Consider the following 21,394-nt stretch of genomic DNA (forward strand, 5'->3'; position numbering starts at 1 on the left):
GTTAGATGCATAAAATGTTCTTGCATAATTCTTTTTTCAAAATTGCTTCACTGGATGTAAGCTCACTCTTGAATGATTTTCAACATTTTCAAGTTAATTCTCTTAATCCTCAAGATAGAGTCTATGATCAGATATAAGATTCTTGTTTGGCTAATTCTTTTTCATGTAAATCCCTTGTATCTTAACCAAGGTTAGAATGCATATTTTTCTTAGATGTACACAACTTTGAAGTCTACCATTCTAATTCTCAGATAAAGATTATCATCGGCTAAAAGATTCCTTTTTTTCAATTTTTACGTGAGAAATTAACTCATCTTTCTTGTTTGTGTTTTGGAGCTAATCATTTTTTCTCTAGTATAATCAATCCTTTTGAGTATCAGACAATTCTTGAATCATTCAGTGGATCAAAACCCTCATGCTGATATGAATACTAGGTTTGATTTAATACATGCTTCTAATCTTTTTTCAACATGGCATCCTAATTGGTTTCCAAGATTTACAATACTAGCAATTATTTCTAATTCTCCAAGTTTTCATGTTACTAGTCTAGTATGTAATCAGATACAAAGGGAATCAATAGACAATCGAGAATATTATGTGTTGATCCTCCAATCTGATCATAACACTGGTTTTAAAAATTTTCAATCAATTAATCATTCTCCCACTAGTACATCTCATGATAGTTTTTTTACATCAAATGATCTTTATGATTCATCATTTCACTGTTCAGATACTTTTTAGATAGTTGATACACTTCAACTTTTGTTGATGGTTTTGTTAGGCCTCGTGATATTAACAAGGTTTCAGAATGAGATCAGGTTATACCTTCTTTGCAAGATTCTCCTCATGATTTGATTACATTGGTTGAAATTCCATTATCTTAAGGTTTTTAGGGTTTTCAAAAGGGTTTTTTTAGATAATATGACTGAATCTATGATTGGCTAAAAGAATCTTATTTAGCAAGCTATGTTGTTAATAATATGTTTCGATATTTCTTCATGTTTTCTAAGACAAAAACATAGATGAATGTACATTCACGAGTATCCTCCAAGGTTTATATGATCGTTTTTCTAATCGAAAGGTAAATTTGAATATTAGTTAAAGTTAGTTGTTATGACACTTCTTTCAACCAATAGGAAAGATCTTCAATTTCTTGTGCAAGGTATTCAAGTTGAAATATTTATTTCTTCACATTCTTTTATATTGTTTCTAATCATTTATATCTCTATGCTTGCAAGTTGGGATCAACTTGAATGGTTACATTAGAAATTTGACTTAACATAATCCTGAACTTTTAATTTAGATAGATTATGATTTAGGTTTAGTTATGTTATTTTTCTTAGTTGCATTCCAGTTACATTTGCATTGCATTACAACATTCCCTTTTTCATTTCAGTTTCATTTTCCTCATCCTCTTTACTAATCTATACTTTTCTTTCATATGTTCTATCTTTTATGTCACATCATGTTTTCTTTCATGTATTTACCTATGTTTTGTTTTAATACAACCATATAAGGAAGCCACTTTGTTGGGCACTATGACAACGTGGAAAAGGTTGAAAGGGAAACTATGACAACTATCAATGCTTGGCTTATCTTTGGTTTACTTCTCTGTTCGAGCCTAAATATCTTTAAGGTCAATGATGCATGTAAAAAAATACATTTCATCTTGAATGAAATCTCAAGCAGATCTACAATACCCGTACCTATCATAGTGTTATAGGACATTTTTTCACATCTAATCAATGAGCCTCCTAATGGGATATATCAACATCCTATTCCCCCTTGTCGCCATCTTGCACAAAGTCCTATGCATGGTCCCTTCATCCCCCATAATTTTAGCCCTAAACTACATCATCTGATCCAGTTTTAGGATCAACGCTCCCTATATTCCTACTATAGTGCAATCACCTATAGGTTGCTCCACTATGGCCTACGTTGGTCACCAGCAGGTTGCTCCCCTTTGCACTTGTGTTGGTTCTAGAAATCTAGAGAATGATAGAGATTCTGGAAGCTTCCCCTTCTAGGAGTTTCTAGAATTTGTTTTAACTACTTACCTTTGATATAACATTCAGATCATATGCTACCCTACTTTGGAATTTTCACCACTTATCCTTTGATCATATCCCTCCATCAAAGGTGGATCTCAAACCCTAAATTGGTAATTGGAAAAGAACTCCCAACTTACCCTACTTCTCTATATATTCCTAGCCTTCTATGTGGTTGGGGGTTGGATTTTGGAGAGTGATTCTTCCCTTATGTTGTTGTAGTGAGTGGTCATTATCTCATGAATTTAGGGTGATTGGAGGTGCATATTGTGACAAGGAAAGGAAAAGTCAAACAACTAGGTGGAGCTCTTCTACAAAATCAACTGCTACTTATGGTTGTAATCTCCTTCCATTTATATTAATGCAAATAAGTCATTTCTTTCCTATATTTGATGTTGTTATTTCATATATTTAAATACCATGTTGATCTATTGAGTGAATTATTTAGATGATATTGCATAGATCTTTTAGTTTCTTGGCTTGTGTTATCTGATTGTGCAAGTTCTAATTTTGGCATTCAGAGTTGGAAATGGAGCTTCCAACCTAAAGAAGGAGCGAAGTGTTCGAAGGATTCTAGGTAGGCATCACTCTGTCATATATTTACTTTAAGGAAAATGATTGGGTTCCTTGTCTCTATACTTTTGTTTGCAATCATAAATATTGTATAACAAATTGGCGACTCCACTGGGGAATGGATTATTCCCTTGGTGGTTTCATTTTCCATTGTGTTTGATTACTTCCTTGATAGACCTTTGTTGTATCATCTAACCAAGAACAAACCTGGGAAGTGATTTCATTGAGCCTTTTTTACAATTTTTGTGTCGGAATCCTCTTTCCCAGGCCCAATGCTCCCCCAATGCCTCTGACAGAGTGTTGCACCTCACCCAAGCCCACTCTGTACCAGTTTTGTAAAGCACTGGCGCCTCTTTTTCACCAATGTTGGTCCGTCTTTTTTGAAAAAAAAAATCCTTTGTTCTTGAGCCTCTCTTTGGTCAGTCTACTTCCAACTAAACTTCCCTGACTCTTGAGTGTCTTGTGGTCTCTCTAAAGCCTCCATTTGGTTTGAATGTGTGTTTGATTGCCTTGGTAAGAATTGGTTTTGATTTTTCTTTATTCATATCATTAGGTTTCTTTCAAACTTGTTTCATTTGATCATTGATCGCTTGGATGAATTTTTTTTCTAGTCCTCATTCTGAAAAGTGCATTTAAATCAGCGATTAGACTTTGAATCTTAGTTTTCTTCATTTTGAAAATTCAATGTGGTGAAAATAAAAATTCTTGCATTTGCATATAGGGTTTTTGTGTGTGAAATTGGAATTCCCTAGTGTGTAATTGCATATTTTTATTTACTTTTACTTTGAGTGACATCTCTTTTGATTTTTGGAATTTTCACCCAATTTTAGTTTGAGTCTATGTTCATGAAATCTGAGATTACGTTTGATTTCATTGGAATCCTCTTGTTTTTATTTTGAAGAATTCTCTTGAATATATCACATTTGCATAGTTAGAATTCTCATTTTCATAGCTGGAAAGGAAATTATGCATATTTTATGTTTGCATATTTTTCAGGGGAATCATGCATATATTACATTGTACGGTTTGGCATATTTTAATCCTTTGAACTGAATTGGAATAGTGAAATTGAAATATCTAGTTAGGAAGCTCTTGTTGGCTGCATATTTGATTGTTGCATCATTGTTTGCACCTCCTCGCTACACTAGATAGATTTCATCAAAATTGAAAAGAGTTATTTTTGTCATATTAGTTGCATCATAGGTGTGTTCAGGTGATATCGATTTTTTATCCTTGAAAATGAAACATAATTCAAGATCAACTTTAAAATTTATATCAATTAACCTAAGGAGCATTTGAAACTTAACAACACATATAGAGGTTTAGGCTAGAGACATGTTATGGCATCGTTAAACGTAGGAGTTGTCATTGTTTGCAAGCATTGTATCCCGTGGGTGAAATCCCGTTCCATGTACATAAGTGTATAGGATTGTTCTGCACATAGCTTCGGGTATATCGAATGGTGCTCCACGCATGATAAATATATAATAATTCTCTCATCAAACGATTACGCATTAGACATCACTAATACAGAATGCACTCCCACATATCGTCGCGTATATTTTGGGAGTCCCCTATAGGTTGTTATCCATACATAGGTAACCGAGTCGGTCACCTTGTTTCCTACACATACGTTAAGTCCTTGGTTCGCCAAGGTGTATATTGAAGTTCATAGTTTCTTGGTAAACCTTTATGCCTAGTTACCCATTTTTTTTACTGTATTTCTAATTTCTAAAATCAATTAATTGACCACAGAACAACATCCTCCTCATGGAACAACTCCTTAATGGATCTTAGGTTGAGACTAATGGCAACAGTTCCAGAGTCTACTAAAGGGAACCCCTCTGACGGGAATCCTAGTCCTTTTCCATCTTTTTGAAATATTGGTGCTCCCTATATGGAAACGTTGTCCCTCCTCGGATTTACCATTGGTTTGCCAGTTTGGTTATTTTCAACCCCTATGGTTCTGAATGTCCAAATTACTTCTCAACCAATTTCAACTCCACCTAAACAACATCAACCTCATGTTGATCCTAAAGTTGACCCTTTTCCTTCTTCACCTATTTTTTCTTCATCCCTTTCTTCCTCTTCGCCTGGTGAAAGTCTTGATTCTAGTAACTAGGAAGGTAAGAAGAAGAATAAAAGGATGAAGAAGAAGAAGAAAAATAAGCAAGGGGGCAACCAAGCAACCATTTCTACAGATGCAACTAATATGGACAAATCTTCTAATCAACCTCGTAATGTTAAATTCCATTTCATGTTATGTAAGGGTGACCTCCTACTTAGATATTGTCCTGGTATTCCCAGGGTATTAAAAGTGTGGTCCATAATCTCACATCGACCTTTTTCGTCATCTTTTGGAGATCATGTTGGTGAAAAACCTTCAACTAGTGATAGTAAGGTCCATGGGAAAAAGGGTAAAGTCAAATTTCCCTGTAAGTTATGTGAAGGGAATCATCCTATTCACCTTTGTCCTTATATGGATGAAGCCTCAAAAGTGTTGGAAAACCTTACAGATTTTCAACCTATACTTCCAGTTGGTTACCAGAAGCTTTATCCCAATCCTCCACTAGTTGATGAAGTAATTGATCAGAATGCGAACCCCATCAGTCCCACTCTCTCTGAACGTGAATACCATGAGTCTATTCCCGAACAACCATTGCTTGAGAAAATGGTTGAACCAATTCCACCTTTATTCGATCATACCTTTCCCATAGAGAGTAAGGATCATACCACTTAGGTTCTTCTTGTTTCTTCTGATTCTACCAGACAAGGGGGAATTTATCCCATTCCTATGAAACCCCCTCTAAGGAAATGGGTCATTGCCTTTGATTGGAGTCAATTGACAGAACCTCATCTCCCTTCTTACATGCCTTTTGAGATCATGGTAAAGTCCTATAATAAGGACATCCATCACACTATTATAGATGAGGGAGTTTCTGTTAGTATTCTATCCTCCTCTACTTGGCAATATTTGGGTTCCTCATAGCTTGTGTCCACTACTCCGAATATGTTAGCTTTTAAAATAAGAACCAGTCAACCCTTAAGGATCCTTCCTCAGTTTCATGTTACCTTGGGAGGAAAAACTATATGTATTGATGGTATGGTTTTCATAGACCCTTTGGACTTCAATTTTCTCCTGGGGTGAGACTATGTTTATGCTGAATGTTTTTGTATCCACACTCTTTCAAGTGATGTGATTCCCTCATGATGGAAGGATTTTGACTATCGATTAACTTTCATTTGTTGGTCCTAATTTGACCACCAATAATCCTACTTCCCTAAGCATTATGAATGTGCAAGTGGTATCTTCCTTGCTACAGGTTAATTATGTGGAAACTTGTCCCATTCACATGCCTAGTGATGAAGATGAGACTTTCATTGTCTACTCAACTTATTTTGATCTAGATCTAGTAGGTGATATAGTGAATCATTTACTGGGAGAATTGGATCCTGATCTTTCCATGGGATCCCTTGATATGTATCCCTTCCAGAGTGTTGTTCTCCCATCTAATGAGAACCTCTTGGAAGCTATGGCCTCTTAGCAGTCATGATCAAGGTTCCCTAAGAAGATTTCCCTTTCTTGTTTCAAGCTCGTTAAAAAATGAAACAAGGTCCTCGGAGAAGAGTTCCTTTTCTTCTGTCAAACTGGTTAAAAAATGAAACAAGCTCTTATGAGGATAGTTCTTTTACTACGTCAACCTCGTTAAAAAATGAAATAGGTTCCTATGAGCATCGTTCTTTTCCTATGTCAAGCTTGTTAAAAAATGAAACAAATCCCCTTTCAATTAGAGTCTTTTATTCACAATCGATTCTTTCACTTGATCTCGTAAATGAACCTTCATTCCATCCACCTGTTAGTACCCAGTAGTCTACTTAGGTGCATGAAATGAAGTTTGGGGGGCATGTACCTCAAATTGAGTCATTATTCTTGGGGAATGAAAACTTATTTCAAGCATAGTTTTTCCTCTATTTCAAGCTTGTGTAAAAATCAAACCAATTTCAAGCATAGTTTCCCATGTTTCAAGATTCTGTAAAATGAAACCATTCACATTTTATCCCTCGTGATTTCCATTTTCATTAGCCTATTTTTTCCAGATGAGCCTTATTTTTTCATTCGATAATCACCATCTGCTAACCGATCATAAACTTTCACTTGGTTGTTTTACCCTTTCCTAAGGAACCACTGTAATGAGTGGTATTATTAGCCAACCTCTTGATCTTTGTGTGTTTTGAGCAGTTCCATCATGACCAGAACCAGTTGCTACCTTTATACCACTCATTCCTCTAGGAGGATTCCTCTTTTAGCTCTTTTCAGACTACCAAAATGTGAAAATATTGTCGAGCACTTGTCTTTTCGAACTCGTAAAAGTAAATGAAAAGACGTCTACTCAATATAAGTTTAACTCTTTTCCAGACTAATATAGACTAGTTACGAAAAATGAATACCTTAGTCATACATGGCTAAGAGGATCTCTTGGGTATTGTTTTCTACCTTTTCAGCCCTAAGGAACTACTTATGAAAAGGGACATTTGGAGTTTTCTTTTTCGCTTATTTTTCAAACTCTATAAACATGAAAAATATGTCGAGTTTTACCTTCATTGGACTCTTTAAAACATCAAACAACTATGGAATCGTTGATCATGATGAGGTCGAACCACTCCTTCTTAGGGTTCGTTAAATATACTCGGAGGGATTCATCTAAAGGATGAACTTACAGATCAAGCATATGTTATCCTCGTCAAGCTTGTTAAAAAATAAAGAGGTACTGACCAATATGGTTGGGGAAATTGAGAAAATAAGGGATTCCATTTTGCTAATGGTAGCGAGTCGCTCTTGAACACGACACTCTTCCACTTCATCTCCATGGCTGTTGGGTTGGGTAATCTGCTTGCCTTTTTGTTATCATACCATTTTCAGAGCCTCCATTTCGGTTTTGGGTCAATTCTACCAGCTCCATTTAGTGTCATCGGTGTGTTCAAGAGAAATCATTCAATTGATATCTTCTAAAATAACTCTTAAGCCTTCATTTCATGTCTACCTTTCCTGATCCAGTTCCATGTCAGGGTCATTTTGTCTTAATCATGATACCCATTTCATGTTGTTGATGGGGGATACATCAAGGCCCTCCTGCGACGGGTCACTTTAGTACCTTGGTGCTTGCATACATCAATGGCAAGTTTCCTCACTCTTGGTGGCAAGTTTACATCAATGGCCTTCGACTGAAATATTATGTATGGTGTTTGACATGAACTCATTTACTCACAACATACAAATTGTATTGTAGTACCTTGAGAGCCACTAACATCATCGGTGGTTTCTCTCTTGCATTTGTTAATGACTTACATCATTAGCCGGTAATCAGATGGTGTCTACCATGTTCGACTCCAGCTCATTGATTCACATGGTTAGACTCATACATTGGTTGGTCGTGTGAATGAGATAGAAGACCCAAGATCTAGTTTCATCCATCTGAGTTGTGATTTCAGGAGTTATACAAAGATCACAATGTATGATGGTTGTGATCATATAGAAAGTCATCTAGTCATGGGTCAACCATTTGCATCAGTGGACATGTATTTTGATAATTATACGTGTTATGTTAGCTTATGAGCTGAGTATTGGTATGCCTCCCTCATAAAACAAAGATGTCATGTTGTAAATGTATTGTAACGAATGAAGCTCGTTGGTTGTCCTCATCCCGATTTGTCACAAGGTAAAGCACTTTAGGTTTAGCCATCAATCATCGTCTTTGACTTTGTGCTTTAGGGGGAATTCTATTATAAGCCATTTTGTCACATCTGATCAATGAGCCTCCTAATGGGATCAATCAACATCCTATTCCCCCTTATCACCATCTTGCACAAAGTCCTTAAGCATGTTCCCTTCATCCCCCAAAATTTCATCCCTAAATTGGATCATCTACGCCAACTTTAGGACCAATGCTCCTTGTATGCCTACTCAGGTGCGATCACCTAGAGGTTGATCCGATGTGACTTACTTTGGCCACCAGTAGGTTTCTCCCCTTTGCACCTATTTTGGTTCTAGAAATAGGGGAGAATGATCATGATTCCAAAAGCTTCCCCTTCTACGAGTTTCCAAAAGTTGTTTTAACTACTTACCTTTGATAAAAAAATTGGATCCTATCCTACCCTATTTTGGATTTTTCACCACTTATCCTTTGATCCTATCCCTCCATCAAAGGTGGACCTCAAACCCTAGATTGGTAATTGGATAAGAACTCCCAACTTACCCTACTTCTCTATATATTCCCATCCTTCTATGTGGTTGGGGTAGCTTTTGGAGAGTGACTTTTCCCTTATGATGCTACAACGAGTGGTCATTATATCATGCATTTATGGTGAGTGGAGTTGCATATTGTGAAAGGAAAGGACAAGTCAACAACTTGGAGGAGATCTTATACAAGATAAACTACTACTTATGGTTGTAATCTCCTTTCATTTATATTAATTCAAATAATTCATTGTTTTCCTATATGTGATTTTGTTATTTCATATAATCCAGTACCATGTTGATCTATTGAATGAAGTATTTAGATGATACTGCATATATCTTGTAGTTTCTTGGCTTGTGTTATCTGAATGTGCAGGTTCTAATTTTGGTATTTAGAGCTTGAATTGGAGCTTCCAAGCTAAAGAACGAGTGAAGTGTGTGAAGGATTCCAGTTATTCCTCACTCCATCTTCTATTTACTTTAAGGAAAAACATTGGGTTCCTTTTCTCTCTATTATTCTAGGTTAGCCACCGACCTAGGGGAGATACTTTTGTCCGCAATCATAAATCTTGTATAACAATAGGATCTTCATTCCTTGAATTGGCCATTTATATTGATTGGTTTTAACATGTCAACTCAGTCGAGTAGAGAAGGGAAAGGAGGAAAAAATCAAGAAAGCATACTAATTTCAGAGGTATATATATAAGGTTCTATGTAAAACAAGGAAAAAAATCTCTTGCCTATAAAATAAGTCGGGATCCCTCTTACACCCTTGGAAAAATAAATACCTATGAAATTCCAAAGAGAATAAAGTAATAAAATAAATAAAGGGTGAAAGAAGAGAAAGGCTTCCTTCACAGAGAGTTGAAGAAAGCAATTTCGCCAAGGTATCAAACAAGCTCACTAGCAGTGAAGCAATGCTTGTGATTACTTGGAGTGACTCTATCAAGTTATTGAATAGGCTTGTTGGTAGTAGAGAAACACCAGAGATGATAAGAAAAATCTAAACATCTTAAAATTGTGGAACTCATATACTCCTACTCCCCAATCTAAGCCACTAAAGTTTGACTAATCTTATGGAATGCGTTAAGGTGACAAGCTGAATAGAAGAGACTGCATCTATAATCGGGCTTAGTAAAGAAACTAGAGTAATCAATTGGATGAGACAGTGCATCCAGAAGGATAGACCTTGTGCTTAATGTTAGACCTAAAAAAATAATTTAGATTTCTCCCAGTGTGGCACCAAGTGTTGTTGTTGAGAAAAACACCCTTCAAAAATTTTCTACATTCAAGTTTTGGAGCTTCCTTATGATCATTCCATCCTTTGTTTCAAATCATTAATGTCATGCTTATTCTTGTTTCTCAAGTGTTTAAGTCTTCATTTAATAATTATAAGTGTTGGAGCAACCTACTTTTACATGCTTATCTTGTGATGCATGTATATCAACCTTCTTCTAAGCAAGCATAGCAGTAAATGTGTATCTTTGGAAGTTAAGCATTATATAGTCCTTTATGACAGTAGTTTCACAATGTCTAATAACAATGATTATGCGATCTACAGAACTAGCAACTGCACAATTCTTGATGGAAGTTATTACGCAATCCCTGTGGATAGTGCTTGTGTAATCCTTCATGCCAGCTGATTGTGTAATTCCCCATGACAGTGGTTGCACAGTTCTCATTGAAAATGTGAGGGCATCGTATGTAGATAATGATTGCACACTATTTTTTGATAGTGTGAGTGTACTTCTTGAAGTATCAATTCACTCTTAGCTCCTAGTTTCCCAACATTCATGAAGCACACTCATAAACTTTAACTCTAATTACATGTTTTCTCTCCTCGTATAAAGATTCTAGTCCAAAGCTCATCTTTATAATCATATTTCACTTTTGAGCTTTGTGTATTGTTGAAATATAAGGATGATTCACTCACTCATGGTTGCAAATTCCCGATCTTCTCGGTGAGTTTCTTAACTGACGTTTTTTCTCTTTACAAGTGTCGCTTTTGTTTTCTTTTGCTCTTACATGTATCCTTTTTTCTTGCTTTATCTTTTTCAAGAGTCACTTTTGTATACTTTCACTCTTACACGTGTCACTTGTGTTTTCTTTGTGTTTTCATGTGTCGTATTCACTATTACATGTGTCACTTTCGCTTGTTTTCACACATCTTAAACATTAGCATGGCACACCTTCTAGAGGTAGCTCCAACACACTCTCTTGCATAGTTGATGTTATTTATCATTAGAATATGTGTTGGGCACACTCTCATGGAATAACACATATTTGGGTTATATTCGAAACTTGTGTCATAAAGGTACATTTTAAGTGTCGCACTTGGAGGTAAGTGTCATTATATGGTCATTTCATTGAATGCATGTTTTTTTTGGGTATTGTGCATATCCTTATCATATGGTTGATCATTTATGTGTGTGTGATCATGTTTAAGACTTGTTATACGTTGTGAATCTCACCCTTTTTTTCATTTATCTCACACTTATTTATTTTCAGAGTTTTCACTATCCTCGCAATCCGGTCAATCAATGACCAACCTTCAACCCTTAGGGACTATGCACTTCTCAATTATAAGCACAATGATGATGCCTCTACCTCCTAAAATTTTGTACTACACAATCCTAGAGGATATTCTCCTTGAACTATGCTCTATGCAATCTTAGAGAACAATGACTCAACCTTTAACTACCTGCAATGCTCAATTACACAGTCCCCTTCACTAGAAAGTTCTAAAGTCACATAGAAGCTAAAAGGTCACATATGAATTCGAAAGGTCACATGAAAGCTCAAGAGTCATGAAGGAAGGTCAAGAGTCACAAGGTAGGTGGAGAGTCACCTCATTTGTTATAAATACACCCCCTTAGCTTAAGTAGAAGGAATTTTCACCTTGGATTCTCTAGCTTGGCATAGGAGAAAACATCTTTCTATGGAAGATCAAGTGGTGACTTAATATTCCACTATTGGGGCTAGTGTTGCATAATTGTAATCGTGTATCTTGGGACCTTCCCTTAATATATAAAGCTATCAGAGCCAGTGAAATTTCATTCATATGTCGCGAATGATTGTAAGACTATTCTTTCATTTTTCACGGTGTATGTTTATGTTTACATATATTAATGAAAATGAACTATTTCATTGGCTTTGGTATGCATCTTGTTGAATGTGTGTTGTTACTTGATTTTTATGATGGTTGTTATCTTGTGAACTACCGTTTGAATGTTAATCAATGATTCTTTCTATGCTCTTGCGTTTCTCTTTTAGGATAGTATTATTATTTTTCTTCTAGAGGCCCACTCTATTTTTTCCCTTCCGTGAAAGTATGTTATACACATTGCAATTGTATGCCTCACTGTGTCAACTTGCTTGTTTCAAAGATTGTTTGCATAATCTCCTATGTTGATAATTGCATCTAAGGAAAATCTTTAAGAATAATGGAATTTATTCCTATTATCTAGATGGGTCTCCTACTCCAAACAGTGTGAGGTATAATTGGGACTTTGTACTTGGGAGACCCATTGTGTTGGTAGAATTCTAGCCCCATCAACACAATATTTCGTTTCCTTCTCTGCTATAAAAAATGGAACCTGAGCACCTATTCTAGTTGTATTGAAAATTTTCCTTGAGGAATAAGAATCAATATTCTCATGTTATCCCCTTTTACTAGTCCCAAACTTGAATGCAAATATTTTTGGATAATACAATCTACCTCGAGATCAAGTAGGTTATTAGGGGGCCATTTTTGGAAATAACAATTACAACAATGATGGATCATCTCCTCTCTCAATATAGTAAGGAAAACTAAATACATGTGTCATTGGAAATGAATACTGTTTTGTACAACCACACCTCTAGAGACAATGAGGTACTGTAATAGAACATTCCAAGCTTTGAAGGAACTCTGTGGGGTAAGAGAAGTAGTTGTTTTCATTTTCAAAATTCTCATTTTCTACACTCCTCATATCAACTGGGTAGCCTGGAATGCTGCCATAGCATTGTAAAAGATATCCAATAACACTTAATGCTTCCCAACAAGCAAGTACCATACTAGTGCGTATGTTCAATGCTTTATAAAAATATTGGACTAAAGCATTATTTCTTAAAACCTAGGTGAAAAATAAAACAAGGCCGTATTAATATGTATAAGCAACTCTGTTTTTTAATTCATAAGACAAGAAAATGAAAAAATATTCAATCTATTGTTGGGATCCAAAATACCAAATGTATCATCAAAAGAATTTATTCTACTATCCTACATAACTACTTGCAAAATTTTAATGGCCAGATTCACAATTTCAACATCCTTCCCCACTAACTTCACAGAAGGGAAATTTTTAGCAACCTCCTTTAGATCCACATGCTGTGAAATCTAGCCAGTAGAAGACAAGAATCAAAAATTGTGAAATGATAAATATGATCAAGTTTTTATATTGAGATGTTTGTTTCGCATGATATGGTTGTAAGATGGATAAGAAATAGCTAAATTGATAAGCATGGTATAACAATGGTGAATGAGAAATCAAGTAGGGGGTAGGGTAAAATGACTAGAATATGGAAGCTACATAATAAATCTCCTTTATCCCTAATAAATCAAAAGAATTAGAAGTGTTTTTACCTCAAATTTGTTTAGTCACTAGTACTCACTGATGTGATTGCTGAGTTTGAGCATGATGAGGATCAAATATAAATTGTACAAAAGAATAAATCTTTGAGATAAATGTTGTGATTGAAGAAAGTTGGGGTTGATGGAGAAAATGTTGATAACTTATTGTTGTTTTCCTAAACAAAAATGATTAATACATGCTTGAAAATCTAAAAAATTCTAAGAATGTTGAAGCCAAACCGAAACCAAGAGATTGTAAGATAATGCTAGAAAAGAATTACAACAAAAATGACATCTTATTTTTATTGGCATACTATTGGAGACTACAAAATGCTATTAAATCATGAACCAGATATTCTTCACCAAAAACCCACATCTTATCACAATTTTGTCTATGTGAATAAATTTTCAAAAGTAGAAAATAGAAATAAATCATTGGATTACTGACCTGTAATTGATGTCATTAACCAACCCAAGACAACTTTCCATTGATGTCAATGTGTGTCAAGGTGCAAGAGTGCATTCTAACAGGTATGAGTAAATGTGTTGAAGGCGAGTCACCTAAGGGATATAGCAATCAAGAGACATTGAGGTGTTCCCTTGTTTTTAGCGAGGAGATCTACCATTGATCTATGCAAACTCTAAGGCACTTAAAAGGATATATGATCTTTGTCCTAGATAAGGTGTTGGAATTGATGGGAAAATATTTGTTGGAATGTGGGAATTAATGAATCCCACATCAGCTAACTCAATCATAGAACCAAAAATATTTTGAAGAACCATTGGAACCAACATGAACTCATAGAATCTATTGTGAATATTTCCCACCAAAAGTCTTGGTTTTCAAGCAAGACTCTTGTATAATTGCACCATTTTTTTTGTTTTCACAACTAGACTTATTTTCATTACTATTTTATTCATCTATTTATTATACTATCCTATCCTACTTGAAAATGAACATTCTCCTTCAAGTGTAGGAGTATTTCTAGTGAATCCATTTGCGTAACAAGATAAAAAAATATACCCATACTCATGTTTGAAAAATATGATTTAATGTACACCAAAGCATGAGAGACCAGTTGCTTTGAATTATATGACAAGAATATTTGTTGAAGAAGATGTGGTTATTTGATTTAATGGTCATCTGGAACAAGAATTTTATATAGTCATGATTTTTTTGGATCTCTTACTCATTTGGTCCACTCTTTATGTCCTATTTTGTTATCGAATGATTGGTCTCTTTGGTACATGAAGGATATGATGATAGACATATTAAGAACTCCTTAATCTCAGGTTCTAATCATTGTTCTCCATCCAATTCAGTCCACGTTTCTTTTGTCTCCTCAGTAGATTGGAAAGGGAAAACAAAAAATGCTTTTGGATCTTCTTGTAGAGGTATCTCATGGGTAGTTTTTTCTTCTATCACTTTTGGACAGGAAAATATGTTCTTGACTACTTCCAAGATTTTATCTTCCTTAGAAGAAGATACCTTCCCAGCTGTTGCTAGAATCTGAGAAATTTCTTGGAGTAACATTCTTCAAACTCCTTGTCAATTGGAGTTCTCCTTGATGGTTGTTGATCCATGTCTAACACATGGATTAGTGTGTGGGACTTAGTATAGCACCCAAAATTATTTGAAACTAATTGCAGAATTAAAACAAAATAAAACTAAAGCTATGAATTAAAAATAATTGTGGAATTAAATAAAACCACTCTTGCACAACTGAAACAATCAAGGCTTTGGAGAAACCCAATAAAGTGGTCATGTCAGGTTAGAACCCTTTTTATAAATGAGGGTGTCTTTGCATCTCACCGTTTCTCCTCCCCATGTTGTGTGAATTAGAGGAAATATAATTACCTAAGCTTTAATCCTTTTAGCACCTCCTCGACATCAATGCAAAAAATGTTGGTCAAATTATATGCTTATATTTCCAACATCAAAATATCGAGACATGATAATAAATTTAGAGATACAAGCACAATAAAGGTGGGATTAAATCCCTAATATATCCTAATCTAATGTTGACAACTATTACTAGGAATTAACAACTACATAACATGTTTAGAAAAGAAATTAAATGTTGATAAACACACACATATTAAATAAAATTCATTTGGCTAGTCCTTATATTAAATCCCCTGGAACAACCTTGGAATGCAATCTTTCAATTTATGAGATAGTGTTCATGCACACAATAATAGGTTGGATTTAAGGAGTGAAGGATTATAGTTCTAGTTTTTAGTCTCTTAAAATAACATGTTGGAAATTAACGCTATGGAATTTGTGAGAGGAAAACTAGTGTTATAAAGGCTATGGGTTACAATCATTCATACAAGGGTTTGTACATTTATGTAACTTTGTGAGAGTAACTTACTATTATCTTGATGTTCCTTCAATGACCCTTTCCTATAGTGGATATTTATTATGCTACAAATCAAAGCAATGTAAAAGAAATTAAAGATGATCAAAGTAATCCGAAAATGAAATTATAAAATCCACAAACTAATACACTTAGAACAAATATTGAAAACATTGTAAATCAAACACCCTTACAATCTAAACTAACAAAATAAAGAGCAAAAACATTACCCAAGATCAAGGAGCCTTCCCAACCTCACTAACATCACTAAGAAAAATTAGGCTATACTGAAGTGATTCACCAAAATGCAGGAACACACAACATTTTTTAGAAATGATCAATTTTGTTTACAATAGGGAAACGAGCATGCTTGCTACCACAATGAATCTTCTAGTCAAATACTATTTCCTAAACATATTACAAGAATGAATCATCATCATCATCAAATATATCCTTTTCCTACGTATTTGTACAAGAGGATTGTTGGGATGGCTCAAAACCAATTCCCCCAATCTCATATTTGTTCAATTGTGATATAAAAAATAAAGTAGGAAATGCTAACACCCAAGATATGCTAGGCCATTTGCTACCCATAATACAAATACATCAACAAATCATTTCCATACTTTGAAATGATTGAGATTCATTTCTCTTGTTATCTTGACAATTGATTTGGTGTTTTCCTCAAATATGGGAAACTTTGTGCATTTTGGGTAGATTGACATTGAAAAACTAATCATATCTCTCAAATCGTTTTGAATTTCAGAAAATGGCTTGCACAATACGTAAGTTGCCATACTGGAAACAAAACCCATGTTCCATATTTTTTAGATTGTTTTCATTGCCTTGTAAATTGTGCCCAAAGTTGACTATATAGAAAACTTGACCTATAATGTTGTTTTAGAGCTAGAGTCTTACACATGAGACCTAGGTGTGATCTAAATAGCATAAAATTATGTTGACACCTCAGCCTTAAAAACCCATGTGGCCGAATTTCATCTAGAAGGTTGCCAATATGTTAAACATGATCGGCTATCGAAAGTGAATTACCAGTACAATAAATAGGTTAAACAATTCATTAAAAAAATCAACTTAAAACTCATTTAATTCATTAGAGACTTAGGAATTAATAAAAATAAGCAACTTTTACCTCTATATGTGTGTCAAACGGTCTTGGATTCAAAGGAATACTGATGTAAGATAACACGAGAAATATTTAGTTATAATTATTGTTGGGATGGGGTCCCCTGGGTCAGTTTTGGGGTTTAAATAACCCAAGTTTTGATGTAATTTTTGTAAATGATGTAAAGTCTCCACGATTTGTGGATGCAGAGTGCGTAGATGATTAGGAGTCAAAGGGGTTTTAGCCCCTTGTTTATGTAAAGTTTGAGTCGACTTTGAGACCCACCCATGATCCGCGAACCATGGGATTGTATGAAAAAGAGTATAAATAGGTGTGTCTTAGAGGTTCTAAGGCACAATCTATGTGGATGAAGAATGGTATATTAGAAGTGATAATGCAGAGAAGTGGGCCAGATTGGAGAGAAAGGTTCGGTAGCTGAGTGCGCAAAGGCCTAAAGTAGAGTTCACAACTGAGTACACGGACCTCTGCAGCTAAGTGCATGGGGTAGTTTTTTAGTTTTTAATACCATATTGAAGATCAATAAAGGAAGTTACCAAAGAAATATTGTGTACATCTATTTATCTTTGTTTTCTTCTGTCTATGACATATCTCGTTGATGAATAATGTGTTTATGAAATATTGATCTAATAATGCGTGATTATATTGAATAACTATTAGATGATGTATGTAAGCATGTTTATGTAACTTCGCGAAGACTCTGATGAATTAACTGATGTTTATTAATAATGTAAGCTTATATGTGTGAACACTAATTTAGGATTGCTCCCTAATGTGCGTAAGTGGATAAATTGATTGTTAAGGGTTTGCAAAGACCAATCGTAGACCTCTGCGAAGGTCTAAAGGCTGTTTAAACAGAGTTGCAATACCGAGCCCTAGGGGCTTATAGATCTGTGTGAAGGCAAATCAAGGGCGCTAAAAGACATCACACTGATCTTTGGATGAAAAAATGTGGCTCTAGCATCCCCACATATTGCTTTGGGTGAGACTGCAGCCTGTGCTACACAGGTTGTTGCCGAAAGGGCCAATAGTGTAGGGTTTTGTTGGTTGGCACAACTAACTCTGAACCTGGGTCAAGACCCCCTAAGAAAAAAAATGGTAGCATTGTCAGGATTGGGATATGCTTGAAGGAGTTGTGTGATGTCACATCACTATAATCTGACCAAGAAAGAAATTGAAAAGTGATTGGATCGGAAGATTCACGAGTTCGCGGTGCAAGAAAACAGGAATCCACCCATGTCTAAGGAACAATTGTTGAACGAGTACCTATACACAGAGATACACGAGATCTTCTTCTACACTTTTCCCATTGAACTATACAAGTGGTTAGCTAAGTTAACAGCCAGCCAAGGAAGGTGGAAGCTTGATAATCCTATAGTGTCAACTCTTGAATTAGTGCGACGATTAGAAGCCTTTGAAAACCAGATCACGTGGGTTGTTGATCACTGGCCCAATCAAATTATAGGAGGATTTGTTACAGAGTTCACGGTTGATACCTCGGTCAACTATAGCGAAGTGGAGCGAAGGATTTTCAAGGGACTGTGAGGTAAGCATTTAATATCTTTTAATACTTGGGATTAAAATGTTTTTGTGTGAAAAATGGGTGATGCCATTACCTTGATGTTCAGATCTACGCGAAGTGGATGATTCTTTAGAGATCGAGAAAGAGCAGGACTAGAGTATAGTCCTTTGATTGGACCTCCTGCAAGTGACGAAAAAGGGGCGGAACGGACTCTGCCACGAAATGCTATTCAACTAATCACTTAGAGTTTCCCTTGAATAAATCATCCATCCACTCCACCTCCACCTCCACCCCCACCATCCATCATGGCAAATACGATGAAGATGACAACATTCAAAGGCATTGGTAGTGAAGATACAAAGAAGTTATGTTTTGTTGTGAATGCTATTTGGATCACGCAACAGATTACTGATGATAATATAAAGAAAGAATAACTGGTTACTACTTTGCAGGATCGTGTGTTGACTTGGTATATCAAGTTTTTCTTTGATCAACCTCTTGCATTGCTAGCAGATACTAAGTCTACTTTAAACAAGGATTTTAGTAAGCCTAAGTCTGGCTTGCAGTTAGTAGTTGGACTTAAGGAAATCATGATGAGGGTCGATGAGAGGCCTTGGGAATTAGATCAAAGGTTGAAATGTGTAATTCAAGAAGCTAACATGCAAATAACAGATGGTAAGCATCGTGAATGGTTTATAGCTTCACTTCTGCCCCACTTGAGGATTTCTCTATTGCAACAGAAGATAGGAACTCAGGTAGAGGCCCTGGAAATCATGATGAGGTTGCATGCAACGCCCATTCAGGATGAAACCTTGGGGGTGCAATAGATTCACTCTCAGTTACAAAGCTTGCAAAGCTTGAAGAAAGACAAGGAGACTAAACCAGAGGTGCGCGCGGAAGTCTAGTGTTTAAAGTGTAAGAGCCAGGAGCACAATAAAGACCATTGTCTCGTATTCACGAATTATATTATGGGAGGGGGACCAATTCCCCTAAACTTGGAAGCCCTAATAGGGCTGAGCATGGGGGCTGCGCTATGGTGCATTATTTTTCAAGTCGCTATAAACATGCGGCGGATAATTGTCATTTGCTTCAAAATTTCGTTCAGACACCTCAGCAATTGTTTTGTGACTTCTGTAAATCAGTGAGCCACAATGAGCACCACTGTTGCAGCTATGAGCTAGTGATGAAAAGAACACCTAAATATTGGATGCAAGCCAAAACTCGACCTCCAGAGCAAGGCATCGGAGGAGTGTGCAGAGGTTATTAGGGATGAGGATGACGCTGAGGAGGAGGATCAGGTAGAGGTCATGGACAGGTCATCCAGTGCAACTGCGGAACACCAGGGCACTATGTGTGGGAGTGTCAAAATCAGATACGCCTGTCATGTCAATATTGTAGTCTGTTTGACCATACCATAGAAGAATGCCTGGTGTTGATAGCTAAGATACATTAAAAGAAGGTGCAGCCTCAGCAGCCAACGCAACACTTACAGATGATGATAGTTGAGCCCTGCGAAGAGGATAAGAGCGTGAATATAGTGATAAGAGTGTAATAACAACTGGGGATGATAAGGGAAAACAACCGAAAGAGGATGGACGATCCGTAAGGCCCCAGAAAAGGAAGTTTGATTTGATATGGAGTGTGTGAAGGAAACATTTATGGAGGCCAAGAAAAGCTTCGCTGAGGCATCCACCTCAGGAAGTCAGGACAAGATGCAAGATACCAACGTGCCTGCAGAGGTTGATCCCTCTGTGCTTACCACGTTCTTGGAGACCTACATGAAACTACTGTGCAATAACAAAGTTTTGAAAGGCCTGCAGGAGTTAACAAACAAATTCGCCAGCAAATAGAATGTCCTTGATGGACACTGTGTAGTTAGAAAAATTGGAAAACATAAGGCTAGAATGGGGCATGAGATGAGGCTCACTGCACAAATAGGAGATTATGAGATGGACCAGGTCATCTTGGATCTAGGGTCTGATGTGAACGTTTTTCCAAAAAAAACATGGGAAAGAATGGGGAGGCCAGTTGCAGTGGTCTCTAATTCAGCGCAAAATGGTGAACCAGTAGAAGATCATCCCTATGGGACCATTATATGGTGTAACAGTTGACATAGAAGGTGCGAACGCGATGGTTGATTTTGAAGTGATAGATATCGTTGATGATAGTAATCCATACCCCGCACTCCTAGGAATTGACTGGGCCATTGACATGAATGGGGTCATCAACTTGAAAAATAGGACAATATCGTTTGAAAGGAAATCACTTCGAGTTGTAGTTCCATTGGACCCTACAGAAGGGGCGTGCTACACTGAACCAGTCCGCGACTATGAAGAAAGTGAAGATGAATTGGATCAGATCTATAAAATAATGACACGAGATCAAGACTAGATCAATCTGGCGGCTGACGGGAGGATCACATGGGATCGGGAGAGCTCCTGCACCTCTGGTTCAGATGAAGAGTTGGAGCATTGGTAGAATCATTTGCATGAAGTATACACACTGTGATTCAACACGATGACTAAATCATTGTGCTATGTTTCGTCGAAGGTAAGGAACTTACCTTATTATGATGGTTTAATGAACATGGATAAGTTTTTGGATGCGTTTGAGCGTGAAGTCCCTTAGCATCACCACTTCAAAGCATTAGATTTAGCACTATACACTACACCCGCGATGGTGGGTACGCACAAGGATAGATTTGATGGATGGCGAGATTACAGAAGAATGATGAGATTATGGTTTGGGATTCCAAACACCAGCTTGACTGAGAAATATAGTAAGAAGGATGATCCACATGATCACCTAGAAAAATGGACTAAAGCTTATGGAACAGAGCCGTAGACAGAGTGGGTACACTTATTTTTCCATACTTTGTACACAATTCCCATGAACTAGTATCT

Source organism: Pinus tabuliformis, chromosome 9, assembly GCF_031772625.1.
Source record: "Pinus tabuliformis cultivar Carrire ecotype Pingquan chromosome 9, CPIR1, whole genome shotgun sequence".
NCBI classification, from domain to species: Eukaryota; Viridiplantae; Streptophyta; class Pinopsida; order Pinales; family Pinaceae; genus Pinus; species Pinus tabuliformis.